The sequence below is a fragment of the Cygnus olor genome, chromosome 13, assembly GCF_009769625.2.
Source record: "Cygnus olor isolate bCygOlo1 chromosome 13, bCygOlo1.pri.v2, whole genome shotgun sequence".
In the NCBI taxonomy this organism is placed as follows: domain Eukaryota; kingdom Metazoa; phylum Chordata; class Aves; order Anseriformes; family Anatidae; genus Cygnus; species Cygnus olor.
Genome location: NC_049181.1, coordinates 9,511,974 through 9,532,738, shown reverse-complemented (window position 1 = coordinate 9,532,738; position 20,765 = coordinate 9,511,974). Strand labels below are relative to the sequence as shown.

Genomic DNA, 20,765 nt, shown 5'->3' with positions numbered 1-20,765 from the left:
AATGCAGCTGTGAAGAAATTTATATTGTGCCTCTGGCATGCTTAGAGCTGCAACAAAATGCAGTGCATTTAAAGAAATTATTGCCCATTTGTCATGCTGTAGGCTTCCACTCCTATTTTAAAAATGACTTTCTTTGTTTCTGGGGGCTTATCCTTGCAAGCAGAAGCAAGAGCTTTCTGCATGGTTATGCAGCACAGCTTGTACATGATATTTCTTCCCATTTCTAACCTCCAAAATATGTAAGAAGTTCCATGTTCCCTTTCCTTTGTGGTAGACTTAGAGATTATGCATGACAAAAGCTGCTGTAGCCCAGTTGGATCCCTTTGCTTCTTGGATACAGCAAGGGTCTCCACTCCCACCCTGTGCACTTCCCGAACTTGAGAATGTTTTTTTCTCAAATCCCAGAGAACGTGAGACTCAATGTGGACCTTTTGTGATCTCTTCAGGAGGGGACTTGGGCAGCTCAGTTGCTGTAGGTTGCGGGTCATGGAGCGTTCCTGGTTCTACCACAACTCCCTTTCCCTAGCACTCTGCCTGTGTTGGGCATTCCCATTTTGTGACATCTCATCTGAGGGAGGTATGTACTCTCCTGACTATCTAAACCAGTTATTCCTTGCTCTCAGGATCATCAGAAGAAAACAGACAGCTGTGTACCCTTCCACTGACTCCACAGATGTGTCTGCTCTGCAGTGTTCTTTGGGATTTCCAAACGTACTGACCTTGTAGCGTGCTGTGCCAGCTCATGTCGTCTCCTCAAAATACAAAAGGGCCTCCTCTTTTTGTATTTCTCTCCTGTAACACTCGCAGTTTGTGTCATTCAGCTGTTGAGGATTCTTCATCAGTTTTCAGTGTTCTTTAAATTCCTGTTTGCACATCTGTTTCAAGCTGAAAAGTTCCTGTTATGTAAACCTGCAGATCTTTGCAGCCAAATTGGTTTTTCTGAAGATTAGAATATTCGTTGTTCTGTTCAAGCAGTGGCTGTTTTCTTGTTGAAGAGGCAGAGCTGATAATTTCAAACAAAATGAGTAATTCTTTCCCCAGGTGATCCACCAAGTAGTGAGCTGCTGTGAATTTCTGAGATTGGTGTCTCAGTCCTTTTCAAGTTTGTGTCTCAGAACCTGTGGAGGTAATTGTGGGAGATCAGCAGGTATCTTCGTGGAAGAGGACAGATTAATATATATGTGTATATATATGTGTGCGTATATGCCTGTTTTCAAGTTCAAATATGAGTTATAAGTCATTACCTGAAATAGAAGTCAAAGGAGGCTTAGGAAGTACTGCAGCAGTGGGGAGTTTTTAAAGAGGCCTGAGAGCTGAAGTGACAAAGCAGAAGGCTCGTGGATTCTTAAAGTCAGTGTAGGGAGTCTGAGGTGGAATGTGCTCCACGGGAGAGCCAAAAGAGTAATCTTTAGAGTAGGGTGCTGGATCTACACGGCTTTGGAGTCGTTAGGAAATAAAGATAGTAGGATGGAACTGGGAAGGACAGGTAATTAAATCACATAGGAACTAAGTGAGTGGATGCTGAGGCCAAGAAAAGTCTAAACACCAGAAATACATGTGTGGGGGCTGCAGGAGAGATCTGTGAAGAGAAATATTGGAAAACAAGAGTTAAAGGATTTATTTAGTGTCAGGAATGGCAGAAGGGACAGGCTACCCATCGACTGAATGTGAATTTAACTTGGGGTATTTCATTCAGTCCTTCAGAAACAGTGCCTTTAAGTGCAAAGTGATAGCAGCGGCTCTATTGGCTCAAGATGGGGAAAGAATATTATGGAACAGCAAATGATGGATTCTTAGACTAGTTAAAAATGAATACATAGCATAAGGGGATACTAAGACTAGGCTGAACATGTTAAATATAAATAAGCTAAACAGTGCTCTTAATGTGCCTTGTTGGCTTCAGTTTTGTTGCTTTTTTTTTGCTTATTTTTATGTAAAGACTTGCACTGGGATGTTAATCAGCACATCTAGCCATTAATCTTTTTTATAGGTTGATCCTGATAGCTGACAGTGTCCAAAAATACATCTTTACAAGTGATAATGAGCTGGAGTTGGGACTGTTGTTACTGGTGGATACTTTGTGGGTTCAAATAACTTGCTGCAAGAAAACAAAACATCTTTTGCTGTTGCAAAAGATGCTGATGATGCTGATAGTGGCTTAGATTATGGTGTGGTCAAAGTGATAAAATTGACAAGCTCCAGGGAAAATGCATATTATTTACTTGCTTCTCTACAGCATAAATTCCATTCTGTTCAGAAAACTTATGAAATGTCAGCAATGTAGAAAAGAACTCATCCAAAGTCCATCTAGTTGTGGTATGTTTTTTTTTTTTTAAAGAGGTTACTTTGTCCTCTATGGTCTCATTTACTCTTGAAAATTCAGTGAAATTAACAGCATGCAGAGTGACTATAATGTATTTGCTAGATCTGTGCTTTCTCAATGGGTCACAAAGGAGCTTTCTGCAGAAAATGCATTCCTAAGAAGTGACTGTTTTTGGAAGTCTCTTCAAAAATAAGTTGTTTCACTAAAAACATTCTCATTTTCATAATTCTTCCACCCCTGTCCTTTTCCTGAGTTAGTTAAACCTTTATTAAATGTTTATCAAAAGAAAACACTTAGGATATTCAGAAACTATTTATCCAAACTCTAAGAGGAGCTCAGGAGGGAGGGGGAAGCTTGGCACAAGCAGCAAAGCTATAGTCCCTAAAATTGGTCCCAGTTGACTTCAGTTAGCTTTTATCTGGGAAGCTGATACCTTACATGATACAGTGAGGTAGAATAAGATGGAAAAGGTGAAAGATGAATGCAAAGGAACAAAAAATAAATAAACTCACAGTGGACCATCCTGTACACTCAAAAATGTCTATTTAGGTATGACTAATACCTTTGAGGTACTGATGACCAAATACCCGAAAAAAATGTCACTGCATGTTACAGTAGTCCTGGCTTATTCTGCCGTGGGGGTGGTATGTGTGTGTGTTTCTGTCTGAAGTACAGATTTGCTTTCACACCTGTTTCACACCCAGCAGGGCACACTTGCTTGATACTTTGACATCAGGCATAGAGAGAGCCCTTGCCCTCGACTGCTTTAGGTTTTTAAGTTTTGCTTTATAGTTCACTTAGGTGACGGTTTTGCCCAGTTCCTTGTAGTAAAAACAAAAACACTTTAGTACCTTGAGGACAGCGGAGAATTAATAAGAAATTCTTCCACAGTATGGAAGGAACTCTGAGAGAGAGTCTGAATGAAAGACTTTTGAAGTAGGCACTTAATTATGTTTTGAGCTTTTGAATGCATTTCTTTAAGTGGGAAGGAGAAAACTGTTTCCCTCTTGGTTTTTCAATAATGAAAGAATATAATATCTCCTGTGTGCAGTGAGCCTGCTCATACAAAGATGTTAGAGGCATTGCTGGAGTCTTGCCTGAGTAAGAACAGCAGGATGAGAGCCCCACAGAGCAGCACTGATGTGCAACCAAACACGATAATGGAAGAGTGGAAAGTAGCATCATTTAAAGAACATCATGAAGCAGTGTCAGGAAGTGTTTTTACAGACAAAGATAAATTATTGGGATGCAGTTATCCCATCAGCCAAGAGGAAAAATAAATTTTACTTATCAGAAATAAAAGAGCTGTCTTTATAGGAATGGTGCAATGCAGAGAGCAAAGTGGTCCTGATGGGCTTTCCACAAAGCAGAATGCAACTGCAAATTTATAAAGGCAGCCAGAAAGATGGTTTTGATTTTCAGTATCTGTTGTGCCATTGTTTTTCTTTATTGTACAAAGCAATCATAATTCAGACTTGAAAGCAATTTAAACACAAGTTTTCAAAAAGACTTGATCTGTTTTTTGAACAACTAATTAATAGGCACTTTGGACTTGTACCTTAAACAGTATTTTAACTGTTAAATATCGTGTGATTTCATCTCTGCCTCAGCTGAGCACTACACCTCAATGGAGATGGAAAATTATCTGGATTTTGATAGCACAATGTTGTAGCTCTTCACCTCTCTGCTTTCCCTTGGTTTTGCTATATCATTTCTCCACTTTGGCAGACACTGCTCTTGCTGCTGTGTTCCACTTCTTTTAATGGCACTGCACTATAGTTCAATGGAGAGGGATCTTCAGAGACATGAAGCAATCTCAAGGCTTACTTGGATTTTTACCAGGTCTTAATTTTTTTCTTTTTTTTTTTTTTAACTATTATACTAGCCAATGGAAATCTCAGAGCAATTACAAAGTTAGAGGCACTCAAAAATGGCCTCAGATTCACCCTCAGTTCCTTAATTATGCTTTCCAAGATACTATCTCATTATCTAAAACTCAACTATGTCATTAGCTATATTTCATTTTTTTAATTACAAGCTATATATTTGTCATATCTATGGAAGCAGAAAACATTAACGTCATGAATCTATGGCTTATGCAACCTCAGCAGGAATTGCTAATGAGCAAATCTTCCTTTACATCTCTTTTTATATTTCTTTTTTAAAACTTGTCCTGTAAATGGAGACTCCGAGACTGGAAATTGAAGCTGTGTAGCACCCTCACTTGGGCCTTCTTCCTGTCTTGTTATTGCAGGTATCTGTGTCTATATTAATAGTCCATGGTAACAAACTCACTAAATTTGTTCTTTGATATCTTAACATGTCGTTATTTACCTGGCTTCCACAAACAAAAATGTAAATGCAAATTCCAGAGAGAAGATTATAATACATTGAAATAATAATCTTAGCAAGTATCTGTACTTATGGGAAAGCATTGTATTGTGGAGGAAAGCAAATCTCAAATTCAGTCTATGTTCTTTTATCACAATTTCTATGCATTTGTTTTCCAGAAGGGCAACTGAGTGGTCAGCAAAACTTAATAGTCATGGCTAAGGGTTGCTAGCGATGCATATATATGATGCTTTTCTAGGCCATTATCTTGAGTTTGTTGACTTGGTATTTGTCAGATGCTTTGTCAGATCTCTCATGTGTTTTATACACTGTAAGATCATTGTAGGTGTTTTCATGAAACCATAGCCAAGCTCCAATGACAGTGGAGTCTCATGATGTGACAGAGGGTCTTCCTAACCTTAAGAAGGGTTTCTCCATGCCTATGGTGCCCTTCTTAATCACGTTTTCACAGTTTTTCCTGTTACCTGGCATGTTCTGTGGATTGCTTTTTCCTTTTTTCCTTTTCCCTTTTCCATTTACTCATTGATCTTGATATCTCTGAGCCATTATTTGTAGTTTAATTTTGTTACCCCTGCTGCCTAAGTCTCTATGCCCACAAGGTACTCTCAGCTCCACCTGGACTCCACATGTGGGTGGGCTTTAACTCTGATAGCTCATCACTAGGTTACATTTCTTGTTTAAGATCACTTTTGTCTTCTTGTCTCTGAAATGCACACAGTGGACATTTTTCATTTGTTAGGAATTTTTCCTTATTCATGTAATTACTAAAAAATTCGGTCATTTATAATCCTGGATTTCAAACAAGTAAATATTTGGAGGAGGGAAACTGAGAAAGGCATGCTTTCAGTTCCAAATACAATAAAAAATTATGATGCAGCACTTCTTTTGCTGTTCTTAAAGTCTTTAAATAAACATGAAGAATGCTTTTAAATTGCAGCTAAGTATCTCTCAGTAGCATAGTAATTAAAATTCACACTCCTTTTCCTCAAATTCATGCTGGCGGTAAAGAGTAATATTTAGATCACTTTTTATACAAGTAGAACATTCACTTTCAACAGTTAGTGGATTTATTTTTTTTCTGGAAGTGATGATATATTTTATTTTACTTGGCAAAAATTGCAACTGCAATTTACTGGATTTGTTTTTATGACCTGTAGATGCACAGTGTATGTGCCAGCATACATAATCCCAATTTTATTCTTTTATGCAATGGAGAAACAAAAAAGATTTAGTGCTTTGATGTTATCCACATCAACACCATGAAGACTTGCAATGAATTGTAGGAGAACAACTGTAGCCACCTTACAGAAACCAGGAACTTCAGTGCAGCAGCAATCATATAACAGCATGTTGCTACTGCCGATGAGGTTGGCTTCCTTCTTTCTCCTCAAAATTTCCAGTCAAGTGTTTTTGCACCTGTTCGCATGCACTGGATGAACCTCAGTCAGAAATCCTGTCTACTCTCCTTTCTAGCTGTCAAGGAGAGCAAAATAGATGCGGATTGTGTACGTGCAGAAATAAAGGTGTTTGAGAACTTTGTTATACTGTTCAAGGAACTGCATCAGGTTGCCGGATTTGGTTGGGTAAATAGCAGGCCATGGTATCTAGCATGTCCAGAAGCATAGCTCAAGTAGTTTTCTGTCGGATTTCTAAGGTTTCATAAAAATGCCTTGTAACTTTTTAGTTGCTTCCATTTTGAGTGTTGCCACTGTTAGTGGATTGTTTCCTTACCAATCAGTTCTTTCTTCTGATGGTCTGAATTATGGCTTTCAATTATGTCACAGTTAGCACTGCTGAAGTCATCGGTTTCATTTGAGATAATCTTTCGTCTGTTTTCACAGCTTACCTTCTTATCATACCTGTAATGTGCTTCGTGTGCTGAGGCACACCGATATTATTACAATGAAATGACAAAAACATTTCAGCAATTCTGGTTGCCTGAAGCAGCCAGATTTTCTGCGCTCATAAAATTGAGCTTAAGTTTGTATTTTTCTAAAACTCCAAACCCTTTCAAAGAAAAAAAAAAAAAAAGGAAAAAAAAGTTGTTCCAGATGTACAGTGTTGCTTTGGTGTGACAGTAGATGTCTATTCTGGAAACAATATTAATATCTAATTAGAGCATACATTGTGAAAATTGATTCTAGACTTCATAGAAGGTATCATGATTCCTACAGATATGGAACAAAAACCCTGGGGGATATTCAAACTGTCTCATACTGGAAAAAAGCAAACACTGTTTCACCTTGTCTTAATCAAATTTACTGGCATTAAATAAAAACTACAAACGTTAGATATCTTACAGCCTGCAGGCCCCTGATGGGATATGTTTTTTTCTAAATGGATCTGAAAAATGTGACTAAGCAGAAAAAAACTGGTTTAAGAGGGGTTTAAATTTATTCAGTGGTTCACACTGCTGTTAGAAAGTCCACGTGGATCTACAAATGGGGAAAAAAATAAAGCTATTATTTCCCGATGAATAAGTTCTAACACATAGATATTATTTCTCTTTTTTTCATTTTATTAAAGATAAAAACATGAAGCAAAAAGATACCTTGCCTGTTTCTCTTACATATCCAATCCAATAGTCTATTAGTGTTAATAACAAAACACAGTAGTCCCTGTGTTTTTGTTATTAATTAAAAAAAATATATATTATTATTATTGTTATTAATAGCAAGAACACAGGCAATGCCCTGTGCCGCATGCAGCTTGCCTCTGTGGAGGGGTGAGGTCTGGGAGGACCATGCAGGTATTTGCCAAAGCGAGATGTATTGGAGTTTGTTATTGGCCCTGGAAAAAGCATAGCATAAAGTGGATTTGTTTGAGGTTTACTTTGCTGAGCCCATTCACTTTCATATCATCCATTTCCTGTCATTTTAGAAATGAATCTGTTAAAATAACTCAATTTTCGTGATAGCTTTTTTTCATATAGATCTATAGGAAACAAGGTCTCTTTATGAAAATCCTTTTGTATATTTTAATTCAAATGAAATTCATGTTTAAATTGTTCTCTGTAGCTAAAACGTAAATTCAGATGCTAAACTGAACCAATCTGTCTGCTGCATGTGCTTTATCATCTAACTGTCTTGACAACCCTTGTTAACATTTACATAAACTTTATGGGCTAATAATAATGACGATGATGGAATTAGCTTGTTACTATCTTATTTTTGTTATGTAATTTTAATCTCTGTAGGAAGGAGAGCCACTATATCTTTTGAATTACTCAATGACTCTGCTTTACTATTATTAGTTATTTGTATGCATTTATTTCTCTACACAGCACAGAAAAGCATGCTGGCTGCCTTGCAGGATATCTAGAAATCTGTCTGTTGTGCTTGTCATCTAGATTATGATATCATTTAATAATGACATTTTACTATCAATAACTGACCTTTCTCTGAAATGTATTCAGCGTTGAATCTGGTTGATGGTAATTTTCAAAATAATTGTTGACAACATGATCGTGCATCTCATCTCCTCTATATAATTTTTTTTAAGTCATGTCACTGAGCTGCCTTTTGCAGAAAAGATAGCAAGCTTAGTGTCTAGCAACTTAGTTGTCACTAGAGCAAGGTAACAGGTTAGTGTTTGTCCTAGCAGGGTAGGACAATAGCCACCTTACAGCCTTCAAGGTCCTAGTTTTTCTCAATAACACCAGTCTCTTTGCTCTTTTATGAAAAATGGAAGTTTGATTTTTAATTACTCTATTTTCCTACAAATATATTTAAATCCTTTTTCGTTTTTTTTCTTTATGATCTGCTTAAATTCTCTAAAATGTTATTTATGAAAAGTTTGAAATAGGGAAGTATTTTTAATTGTTAACCAATGTACAAGGAAGGAAAAAATACACCCTTAATTTTAAATGGTTATATGAAATTTACGTACAAGAAAGGAACATAGTTGTACCTTTTAGAATGATTTATTGTACTAGTCTTAACTTCCTATTTCAGATTTTCACATGAGCGATAACAGTGTATGTTTTGGGGAAAAAAAGTAGGTCTGATTTTAGTTTTAATTTCTCTCATAAGTTGTTTCTTTACTAATGTGAGGGAGCAAGCCATATTACTGGCTGAAGCTTGGAATATCTGTTTTATAATTACAGTTTTTGAATGATAGAGAAAAGGAAAAATTACCTTTAATTTTAAATTTTATTTTTACACATGGGATGCAAAGTCAGTAGTGCCAAAACACAGAATTATAGAAATATATTACTGATAGCGATATCTGGTATTGTCATGGAAGGACTTAAAAAAGAAAAAGGTATTGAAGAACTCTGCTGGCCATTCTGAATTATGCAAAAGAGATTTTCTTGTTGTAAATTCTTGCATACCAATCTGACTGTTTTTGATTTGTGCTTTCAAAACTAGAGGTATAGTTTTTGTTCCTTTTTGTTAGAGGAAGAGGCCCCTAAAAGAAAAATAAGAAGGAAGGTGATGCCAAGAAAAAGGATTTATTGAGAAACAGTTGTTTCTCAGACCGGTATGTCTGATTTTCTTTAATAACTGTTCAGATTCAAAGCCAAGAAATTTTTTGCACTACCCTTTGTTTTTCTTCATTTAATAGGTTGCATCAGTTGTGCTTATTTTTTTAAATCTTCTCTTGTTGAGGGACTTCAAAGCCATCAGTGCCTTTCCATCTGGGGGCTGCATCAAGCCCCTTCCTTGTGCCCCATGTCTGTCCTTCTGCTGGTTCCTTTCTATGAGTTTGTTCCCACTTTCATACACTGTGGCACAAGCCTACATCTCCAAGACAAAATGCTACCATTACATAACTGATGTGACTTGTACAGTGCACAAGTGGTGTGTGGGTGAAGGCACATCTTGGGGAGAGTAGAGCGATGGATAGTATAAAAATAGGTGTTGCAGTATGTGCCAAAATGAGTAAGTTACATTGTCGACTGAACAACTAAACCTAATCCCCCCTTTTCCTGCCCACTTTCCTCCCCCAGTTTCTAATAACTGTAATCCAATAAAATAAATGACATGAACTGAAAGGAAGTAGAAACTGGCTTAATTTCTGTCACTTGTCAAATATTCTATCATTTTGCCTGCTGTGAATTGCATTGAAAATTGGCTACTGTTTGGAGTTTGTAAAATATTTTAATGGGCAAACAAAAAGTGTTGGTCAGCTGTTTGTGTGTGTACGTATATATAAAATACAAATCTAAATGAAGGACAGTGCTTCACTGACTTATTTAGGGATCATTCAACTGCTTTTAAAGATGTGTTAAATAGCAAATGGGGGGAAGTTGTGAATAGAATGGTTAACCATGATGAATTAGTGTTGAAATGTGAAGTTGATTAGTCATTTTACATCAGCTGTAATTATGGAACATTACTGCAAATAAATCATGTACGCTGGGGTATACCAAAAGGTAATGTTATTGATTGCATCTGACATTTGGATAATAAGCTCCTATTGAAATCACACAAAAGGTAATTTTAAATCTTATGTCTTTGTCAAAGTTATGATTTTATGGTCAAAACATTAAATTAGTTGGTTCTATACTGCAGCCATAATGTAGTTTAACTTTACAATGTTAGAAAGACAGCTCTATGTCTAAGAAGCTATGTTTGAAAGTTTTTCTTGTTGTGTATTGATGTGGACAGCCACCAGGCTAGATCTTCAGATGCTTCCAGGGCTTTCAGATGTTGACATCTGTCTTTTAATATTGCACTGGTTGGCAAAATGTCTTTGAAAATCCAATCTGTAGTTACTTCCACTTTGCACGAATATAGAAAACATTGGTACTTCATCTTTAGGATCTGGGACATGTTTTGCATATACATTTGACTTAAAGCTGAAGTATAGCTTAAACTTTGCAAACCAGCTGCCATGTCACCATCTAGCTTTGGCTCAGCACTGGAGTTTGTAAAATAGAAACAGATACCAGTATGAGTGTGGGTTGATTGCGAGAAGTTCATAATGCTGGGAAGGGGGTAAGGTGTTTTTGTTTTTTGTTTTTGTTTTTTTTTTTTCTTAAAAAGTGGTTTGCTTACGGCCACACGGGAAACCTTAGTGGATGTTTGTGAAGAATGGTTTTATATTGCCTGCCTCGATTTCTGTCTCTATTTTGCTCTGCATATTTCAGAGAAAGGCCAGCAGGCTTGGCAAATCAAGGGAGTTGGCAGGTCTGAGATTTAAGCATCTTGTGAGATATCACCACCTAAGCAACAACTTTGAGGTTGTGTGATAAAGGGAGATCACAACATGTCCATGTTGTGAAAAGACTGTAATGTTTCAGGTATATATTTGCTGAGCAGCCCATTTTCCCTTGTACTGTTTGGCCAGCTGACCTGCAGAGTTGTCGCTATAATGCGTTAGCTTTGTTTCCCTAGCAATTAGAGAAATCTGTTATTTACTAATTAGAAGTGTAATAGTGTTGGATTTTTTTTTTTTTTCCTGAGGGATATATTAGCATAGGTTAATTTTGCTCAGTAGACCTGTGTAGGATTACATAAATCACAGATTATTTAAAATGATTATGGTTTAATGTGACATGATGAGCTTGACAATTGAGCACCTTGAGGGAGCAAGGGAGGCTTTAAATGGTTTGTTTGGCACAAGGAAGCCTGACTCTAATCCTTTCGTTTTTGCTTGTTTGTGATGAGTTTGCTTGGTTTCTCTTTGAAAAATCCCAGTCAGTAGGCCAGCGCTTAAAATCTTTGAGATCCAGACAAATTGCTTTTGACGTTATGAATTCTCAGCCTGGTGGGGGAAAAAAGGCTGCTTGAAAACAAGTCCAGGAGTTAACCTCTTGCTTCCAGGCTGACTTTCTGACAGTCTAGCCAGAGGCTAGCATGTACCCAGAGGTATTGGAGAAAGCAGAACCCTTCCCAAGCTGAACTTGACAGCACGTATGGCATAACTCATGCATGAGTTCTCCTTATTGTAAATATTGTTTGTTGTTTTTTTTCTTAACTCTTCTAAACGCTGTCTCAATTAGAAGCACGCGACTGACTCATTCCTGCATCTGGGCATTGACGTCATTGTGATGCACTTTTGATTTCTAGCATAAATGTTCCAGTCTTTCCAGTAGGGAATCTAAAATGAATACACGATGCCATTTATTACTGATGAGAAGTAAACAAACTAGAAAAATGACATTCATGGGCTTTCCAACTCATTTTCCATTGCATCGAACATATTGGACATCAGAGCCTGTCAACATAGTCATCTGAAAATGTCTCCTTCAGTGTTTCACTCCTAAGAGCCTGAATTATTCATCAGATATTTTACTATATTGGCATATTCTTATGATCACATTGAATTTCGTCCCAGTGCGTGAAAAAGCAAATTCACTGTTTCTGTTTGCATAAAAACAGATAAATATATTAATGCTTTATCAGCCACCCTTATAAATCCATCATAGCAAATCAGAGCAGAAAGAAGTACGAAGTCATGTCGGATCACATAAAATTAAATGTTTCTAATAGCTGAGGTGATCTTGAAGCACTAGTGAAAAAGTTTCTAGTTCCTCAATGAGTGGCATGAAATAACTGATGCCAATATTTTGGAAAGGTGAAGTGATTTATCTTGCAGGATGGGGGGTCTGCAGTAGGATGCCCTTCATTCTCAGGTCCACATGCCATACATGTTACAGCACTGTTGCCTCAGGAATAGGAAACACGTGGGGCAAGATTAAATTCCGTGCTGCAGAAAGCAATGAAGATCTGGAGTTATGGTTTACTTATTGCTTGGTGAAAGGGTGAGAGGCTTATTTTCCAGTCTTTTTTTTTTTTTTTTTTTTCCCCTTTGGTGACAAAGTAAGTAAATTCTAGAATATTTTTCTGAACTGATTTCTGGGGCTTCTTTATGAAATAGCATGGTGACAAGGGACATGACAAAAGCAAATTGATTTTTGGGGGAGAAATTATATCCTGTTGTGTCAGGAGGCAAAAATACACTCATGACTTTTTGAGACCTGATTAAAACTATTGTAATTATAAGGCTTTTTTCAAGCTTGCAAATAAATTTTGAAGGTTAACGTTAATACATGTGAATAACTGTGGATGGTGCCATGGATTTAATTCTGCATGTATAATATTAAGTTTAACATACGAAGTGGAGGTTGGCTTGTTGAAGCAAAACTCTAAAGCAGAATCTATGCAACTCATAGAGTTCAAGTGTTAACCTGGGGAGAAAGAAGAAACTTGTGTTTCCTTGTGCTCGGAATGTTTGCTTTCATATAGCCATAAAGCATTGTGAAGGTTATTTTCTTATCAGCTTGGAACTGAGAACTCATTCGTATGTGGAAACGTTGCAATACTGCTGAGGTTGCTAACTACATGGCTAAACAGAGAGCAGGTGTTTCTGACTGCTTTTATGTTCAGGAAGAGGAAAAGTGCAGTGGACAAAGCTAAACATTTAGGCATGGCTTGAGCATAGTCCAGGAAACGTGTATTGAGTCTCAAGCATATCACAAAAAATTGATCATTACTGCATATGCACAGTAGTAGGTTTCTTAAAATTACTGGGATGATTTCAACACGTGTCAAGTAAGAATTTATCTTAGATACTAGATAGGAAGATAAGCAAAAATTATTTTTTTAAAAAACTTTTTTCTTTTCCCCATCTGTTTTCTTTATGTTTCAGTTTTGGTTTGAATCAGATTGAACCACATTTTTCAGAAACTCCCATGATTTCAAATTGCTTAGAAAACTTCATTTAAGAAACACTAGTCCACAGGTTTTGAATAAAATGTATGCACTGACTGCAGCTGACAGAAAGATGGCTCACAGGGTTTCAGTAGAAAGAAAATTGGATGCATCAAGTACAAATTATCCATCACTATAAGGACCTATAAGTGACTCTTGTCCATCTCTCTGTTCCGTGATCAGTTTTGAAGGATTCTGCAACTGGTCATATGAATCCCACCCACAAACCTGATAGTTCGGGCTTGCTGTTTCACAGCTACATGGGAATTTCCTCAGCTGCTGGCTGACCAGGAACCATGGGCAAGGGATGTGCATTCCCCCATCCAGAGGCAGCAGGTGGGCTGTGCTAGAACCATTGGCAGGAGCCCTAGCACAGAGAAGCTGAGTAAAACTAAACTGTCCGGTGTTTGCCCAAGGTGAAATCCTTGTAGCAACGCAGAGACTTTTTTGCACAAACTTTGACTAGAAAGAGTGAGTAAGCAGCATGGTAATTATAATCTATGCCTTCTGAAAACTCTATATTGCTCTCTTGGACCTCAGCAAAAATAGAATTTTGATATGTATTTTGAAAATACATATATAAGAAGCACTGAGGTATTTTCACATCTAAGGTAGTGCAATCCAATCTGGAATATTAAAGGAAAAGCTATTTTAAAATTTGATGCCTAGAGCTGTGTGAATATTTTTATAACAAGAACATTTATGGAAAAACTAATTCAAATATTCATACTCTTTACATGTGAAATTCAGCATATATATTTGATTATTGTTTGGAAGGGGTCATATTGTTCTGATTACTAATGATTGCATAACAGAAGTGCATGCTTGAAAGTTTTAATGCTGTGTGGTTTCACCTAGGGTTTGCAAATGCAGTCCTCTTAGGAAAAATATTTTGAAGAAAAAATTAATGGGTAACACTGTATTTGACACCTTTTTTTCCAATACACCTACCTAGTTTGAAAGAAAAAAAAAAGGTAGATTCAGTAATAAAATACTAATCGCTGCTTAACCCTCTGTGCCCTTAGATTTCCTCTGGTGCTTAGGTTTGCACAAATTCTTAAAAACAAACAAAAAAAACCCCACTTGTTTCTTAAGGCGTTTTCATGAGGTTTTGAAGAGCTTTACGCAGGCCATGAATATCATGAGTTGTAGAAGAAGTGCAGAATAGTGCAGAAGTGCAAAATTCTGTGGTTCTCTGAATAGGCTACAGTAGATCTCAGACCATTCTGAAGAGAAATAAGCCAGTAGGCAGTACTGAAGCCTTACATCAAGTAAAAGCATCAGAACTTTGAGCCCTGTATGGTGAGAATTCTGCCAAGAAGTACGACAATTCATAAAACAAAACAAAGTAACACCCACCTCCCCACATGCTCTGGTTGTGAATATCACCTCCATGACGCGTGATGTCATGTGAAGCTCACTGAAAACAGGCTCTTCTCAATTCAATGAATGTTTTCTAGGTTTTTATTTTCTTTTTTGTGTGCGTTTGGAAATCGTTATCTTTCAGTTCTGTCCTCTTCACAGCTGACTTCTACTTTACTTGCAGTCTTTCACAGCTTGAACCACTCTACTACTCTAATCTTTAAAACAGCGGTTTTCTAGAAGTGTGGTTTAAAGGCAGTCATTCAGATTTGATCTTGTGCATGAAGTTCTTCTAGTCTCTAGAATGACACACAATAAATTCTTGGGGAAAAACAAACAAAAAGTAGCACTAGCAATCTCTCTCATTTAAAATTGTTCCTGTTTGCAAGGTGAAGAAGTGAAGGCAGTGGTGTGCATCCTGCTTCCAAGGAGCAGAGCTCTGCCTCAGGATGGGAATAGCTCCTGGAGAATCTACACATGAGGGCACTCAAATGCTGCAAAAAAAAAAAAAAAAAAAAGAACAGATCAAGCTCAAAATTAATAAATGAGCAAAAAGTCCCCTGTCTTTAGCTTTCCTACCACCACACTATTTTCAAGTGGATACTATTTATAGTGTTAAAATAAATATAAATCATATATAGTGTTATGTATAATATATATATAATATAGTGTTAAAATGAATGCTGTACTAAAATATGATTGAGAATACAGTTTGATGCATAACATCTATTTAAAATATTCACGTAATTTATTGGATTTGAGATTGTACTGAAATAGTTCTTCGGTTTCATTATAACTTCCGTAGGCAGACCTCTGATCTATATAACCAAGTGAGCACTATTTTGGAAGAAAATATTCTAAATATTTTCCCCTTTGTGAATTACAGGGGGAAAAAATGGGAATAGTTCCCTTGTGAATCACAGGATAGTATTTATTTCTCAAGTATTCCAGGATTTGTTTTTCTTTAAACTTAAAATAGAATGTTGGGAGTTTCTCACCTTGACAAAATGCTTGGTTTCTAAAGACTGAAAGATTTTTGATCCCATGTACTCTGACAGTTTTTCTTGTAGCTTTATTTTTGTCCAAACTGTTATTTTCAGCTCACTCTGTACATGTGCATTAGACTTCTGCAAATCCATAGTGCAAGTTTAGTGGTTTTGAACAAATAGAAGTAGGCTCTGTATTGTTGTAGAACTTCACAAATCATCCTGACATCTTAAGAGCTGAATTTCATCACTGAAATGCCAAGTTGTTTGGGTTTTGTTTTGATTTTTTCTCTTGTGAGACTCTTGGCTCTTCATCGTAACAGCAACTGAGTGGTGCACATGATCCAGGTGGTCTGACGTTTACCGGTGTCTGCACCTACAGTAGCCTATGGACAACTTTTAGCTACCTCATTTCCCTGACTATCTGCAGGGCTCTGAACGTCCAAGGAAAGGTGAGCAGAGAGGCAGCAGTGAGTGCTGCTGTAGGTCTGCTCTGTTTAGCACATCACTGCAGCTTGGTCAGATACAAGATCAGATACTGAAGCATTTATAGGTATGCGTCTGGGTTTTGAAGATCAACTAAAACTTCCTTCCTTTTTCTTTCCTTTGCTTTACCTTGGCACTTCATGTGCTGCTAATAACGGAAGGCAGTAAGCTGCTAAGAATTGAAGTATGATACTGGTATATTTCCTTGATAAAGGTTAAAAAAGCTTGAATTCCACTCTACACCTCTTTTTGCTTTGGTAGCAAAACAATTAACCTCCTATATCCACAATTTTTTTGAGTGTGAAATAGTTGGGGAACTTGCATAAAACTCCAAGCCATGAGAAAGCTTCACTGGGCAAATTTAAGTGCAGTACAAGTCATCTGGTGTGTTTATAGGGAAGGTGACAGCTCACAAGTCTAAACTGCAAGTCTAATCCTGGTTCTGACTGAAGGCAAAATTTTCATTACATGATTTATTTTTTTTTTCATTTGTTAAAAGACCTGAATCCTGATCTGTTTGACATGCCTAATACGTAGTAATTGCATTTATGTGGTCTGGTGGTTGTGGGGAGAAATATTCTTAAAAGCTTCATTATTTTTGTGAGCAAACTTTCTGATTAGAACTCTTTTACGGAAAGATGCATTCTGCTACTTTATATTTTGGGGGAGGAGGAAGGGAATAATAATTGTGTATTGCACAGGAATAAACTAGAAAGGGAAGACAAGCTCACTGAGAGTATTTAATTTAGTTCAACTCTTTATGGCTCTCAGCCATGTGATCCCCAAGCCCATGAAGGTTATATGAATCGTTGTCATACCAAGCCCCTATGTTTCTGACTTAAACTAAGCATGTGTAGACAATGCTGGAATTTCCTACCTTTTTATTTATTTATTTATTCATTTTTAGGACATTTCTTCTGGTTACTGCGGGAAAATTTAGCCCTTCATTTTCTTTTGAAACTTTCCAAGCAATATGTGATGATTTATCTGTGGTAGTCTGTTCGGTAAAATATATGTGCGGTTTGGCTGACTTCTCCGTTGCTGCTATCTTTGTAGTCTTGAGGAAATAGAAAAGCTAGGGAAGAATATTCTTAACCCAGTGGAGCTCTAAATACTATTGTTTATTTCATTAGTAAGCTAGGGTCTTTGGAAGATTCTCAGCAAATGTATCCTGTAGTTCAAAGCTGGTTTAACAAGAGCTGAAAAGGAGGGGCTAGGGAACTGCAAGACCATCTGATTGTGCTATAGGCTTTAATATCTCCCTGCTCTTATTTCAGATGTTTGAAGTCACACTTTGCTTGCTCAGCTAATAGTACACAAAGTGATCATTAATCAAAGTAAATAATGTGGCTGTAGCAAGAAGCATAAGGCACAGAACACAGAGAGGGAGTTTCATTGATTCTAGGGGATTTTGGACAGCAGGGTATTATCACTGCAATGTAAATAGATAAAGTTTCAGATTCATGATTAGTTTACAGTTCACCATGCATCACCTGAGCTCTGGGAATTGTATGAGAGTCTGTAGCCTCTGGTAAATGCTGCCATTTCTAAATGTAACTTTAACTCTCTTTCATCTTCACCACAGGCCAAAATCACACATTCACATGGCTACCATTACTCAGCCTTGGTGGGCTGCCACATGTTAAGCTGCTGGGCTTCAATGCGCATGTGAAGGGTTCCCAAAAGAGAGAGTCTGTACAGCCACGACTTGGAAAGGGAATGTTGTCACCTAAGGTATCCACTTTCCAGTTTCACCAGGTGATTGATGGGTTTTGTGACACACTTACAGAGAAATAATAGTGGAGAATCTGATGTTCTAATATGGATGATTTTATGCTTAATATTTTTTATATGATGCATACATTTTATCTGTTGTCTTTGGAAGGCTGCACCAGAACAAGCAAATTGAAGCAGCAAATGTGCTAATTAGTAAGCAATATGTAAATTCATGTGCAGGAATGAAGGCAGGCAGGCTGTGTGCAGAACCAGGGTGTGCACTGCTGTAACAGTCACAGGTGAGAAGGAAGCACTACTAAGCAGGCAAGAGATGTTTGATGTCTGAGCTGAGAGCACTGGCACCTTAACAAAGAAACCCTGTTTTACCTCAATAGCAGTAGTTCTCACTTAACTGAGGAGAGCCAGAGATGTAAGACAGTTGCTTTAGCACTGGAGGAGGATTTTTTGCATGTGTTTCGTGTCAATAATGTTTCCTCATTTTTACTTTGCACCTTTGAAAAAAAAAAAATTTGAAATCACTGAATTTTATTGCCTATTGATGGAGTCAATGGAAAACTAACTGCAGGGCACTCATCTCTCAAGGATATAGTGATTCATAACTTGGGATACTGGGACGTCTTAACTTTCCAGCTCCTAAACTCAAGAGTAGTGAGGAAGTTGGACTATATGGGCTGGTGTGAGAGCTGGTTTTGCAGTGAGGGTTGGAGGGCAGTGAATGCTGGTGGGAGATGGTAGGAAAGCTCTGTTTTGCCACATAGTGTGGGAAGCTCAATCCCAAATGAGTTTATGGCAAAATCCATCTTCATACAGTAAGTCAATGATGGACATGAAGGCTTCTGATTTCCAGATCAGAGTCATATTTACTGAAGTATCCTTCCTTTCTATAATGGTGCCTGGATTGCATGTTTCAGTTACATGAAGACTGATCTAGGAATGTGACAAAGGGAAATGGCTCTTCTGAGAATGTCATTCTGCTGGTTTTGCTAGCACCATCCTTGTCATGCTGCTTCATACTGTACATCCTGCATCAGGCATAGTTCTGTTTGTCAGCTTGATGAGATGTGAAAGGCATACAATGAGCAAAAACACGAGAAGTCTTGTACAAGGCAAGAGTGTAGTGTAGATCTTCTGTGGGAAGTGTCTCCCAGTTTCTGGCAATGAGTGTTTCAGAACAACAGACAGTGTCGGTATTTTATTTGATGTTTTCATGAAAGTCCTATTTAAGGAGACATGATTATGTGAGAGTATGAGGTAACATCTAAAACAGGGGGAAGAAAATCAATTGACCACTTAGAGCAATAGAAGAAATTGAGAATTTAAAGTAATTAAAATAATTCCGTCCTGGTCAGTTTCTTTGACTAATTTTGTGTATTTCTCACAAACAAACAAAAAACCTATTCTTTCAAATTTTCATGCAATTTTTTTTTCCATTGTTAGGGGGAGTTGGTGACTTGAGATCTTTTTCCTGTGGACATGTCAAGCACATATAATACACATATAATATACACGCAAGGGCAGCTGTTGGCACTGATTCAGGATAACTGCAAAGCCACCTAGGGAAAAATGAAAACACGTACATGTACAGGGGGAAAGCAGATAAAACATTACTCTAGTTCCTTTTTTGTTTTGCAATTACAGTAAATAAATCAGATGTTATTTGTGGCAGAAATAGGTAATTATATTTTTAATTAATTTGAGTCTCTTAAAGTCACAGAGGAATCTGGGGCAGAAACAAGTAAAGGCTGTATGTTTCCTAATTCACTGCACAGTGCCTTAGCCACGGAACCATCTCAGTCTAAACATTTCCTTCTTAGGAAGATGCTGCTTTCTGAAGTGCTGCTTCCATGAGTTAATCCATTGCTCTGGATGGAGTAACTGCCTAGCAGCCACAAAGCACTGTAATGCTACCAGTTATTTACTTACTTCAACAGACTTTGCTGCTGCTGCTAAGTTCCTGTGCAGGCTGAGAAGTGATTGAATGATCTGAGTCAATTGTGCATTGACTTTTTCTATGCGAATGAGGAAGCTTTAACATTCCTTTGGATGGCATCCCTTCCTTCTGGTGTATCAACTGTACCACTCAACTTGGTGTTGGCAAACTTGCTGAGAGTGCACTCAATCCCACTGTCTATGTAATGGATAAATATATTAATCAGCACTGGTCAAAGGACTGACCCCTAAGGGTCACTCCATCATAGGACACCAAATTGGTCAGACATGATTTGCCCTTGGTGAAGCCATGCTGGCTGTCCCAGATGACCTCCTTGTCTTGCATGTGCCGTAACATTGCTTCTAGGAGGATCTGTTCCATGATGTTCCCAGGCACAGACGTGAGGCTCACTGGTCTTCATTTCTACTCTTTTTAGAAATGGGAGTGATGTTTTCCTTTTTCCAGTCACCAGAGTCTTTGCCTGACTGCCATGACTTTTCAAATACGATGGACAGAGGCTTCAAAACTACTTCAGTCCAAATTCAAATGAAGTAGTGCAAATGCTTTTTTTCTTGGGGTCTGCTGCACTCTCACTGTGTGCCTCACTGGTTATTTCATGATCCATCGACATTATATTTTTGTTGTGTTGAGTTTTAGGGCATTTTGTTTGGATCATACTATGTCACCTTTGCAGTTCATCCCTAACTGCCTAGGACTGAGTAAGTTCTGGTCATTAAGGCACAAGGCTGACAGCTGTGGTCTGGGTTGTGTTCTTGCCTTTGAGACTGGCACTGTGCATTGATGTGCAAGATGTTTAATTTCTTTCTGTACTGTTGTTTCCTTCTCTGTAACTGTGAAATAAATCTTGCTTGCAGAAGATTTTGAGAATGCAGATATGTTAACGTTCACTGGCTCAGATCCCTTTGTAG

The 20,765-nt window shown here is 37.6% G+C and overlaps 1 protein-coding gene across 8 annotated transcripts in view; it reads left to right on the top strand.

Annotated features, from left to right (window-relative positions):
- Positions 1-20,765, top strand: part of HTR2C (5-hydroxytryptamine receptor 2C) — a 284,648-nt gene that overhangs the window by 167,489 nt on the left and 96,394 nt on the right. Inside the window, exon 2 of one of the 8 annotated variants that reach the window (XM_040571967.1) lies at positions 17,755-17,903. The exons of 6 other annotated variants lie outside the window; for them this stretch is intronic. The gene's annotated coding sequence lies outside the window, so the exon portion shown is untranslated. Of the gene's footprint in view, positions 1-17,754; positions 17,928-20,765 lie in introns of all 8 variants that reach the window. One more of the 8 variants, XM_040571968.1, reaches the window with a different exon arrangement.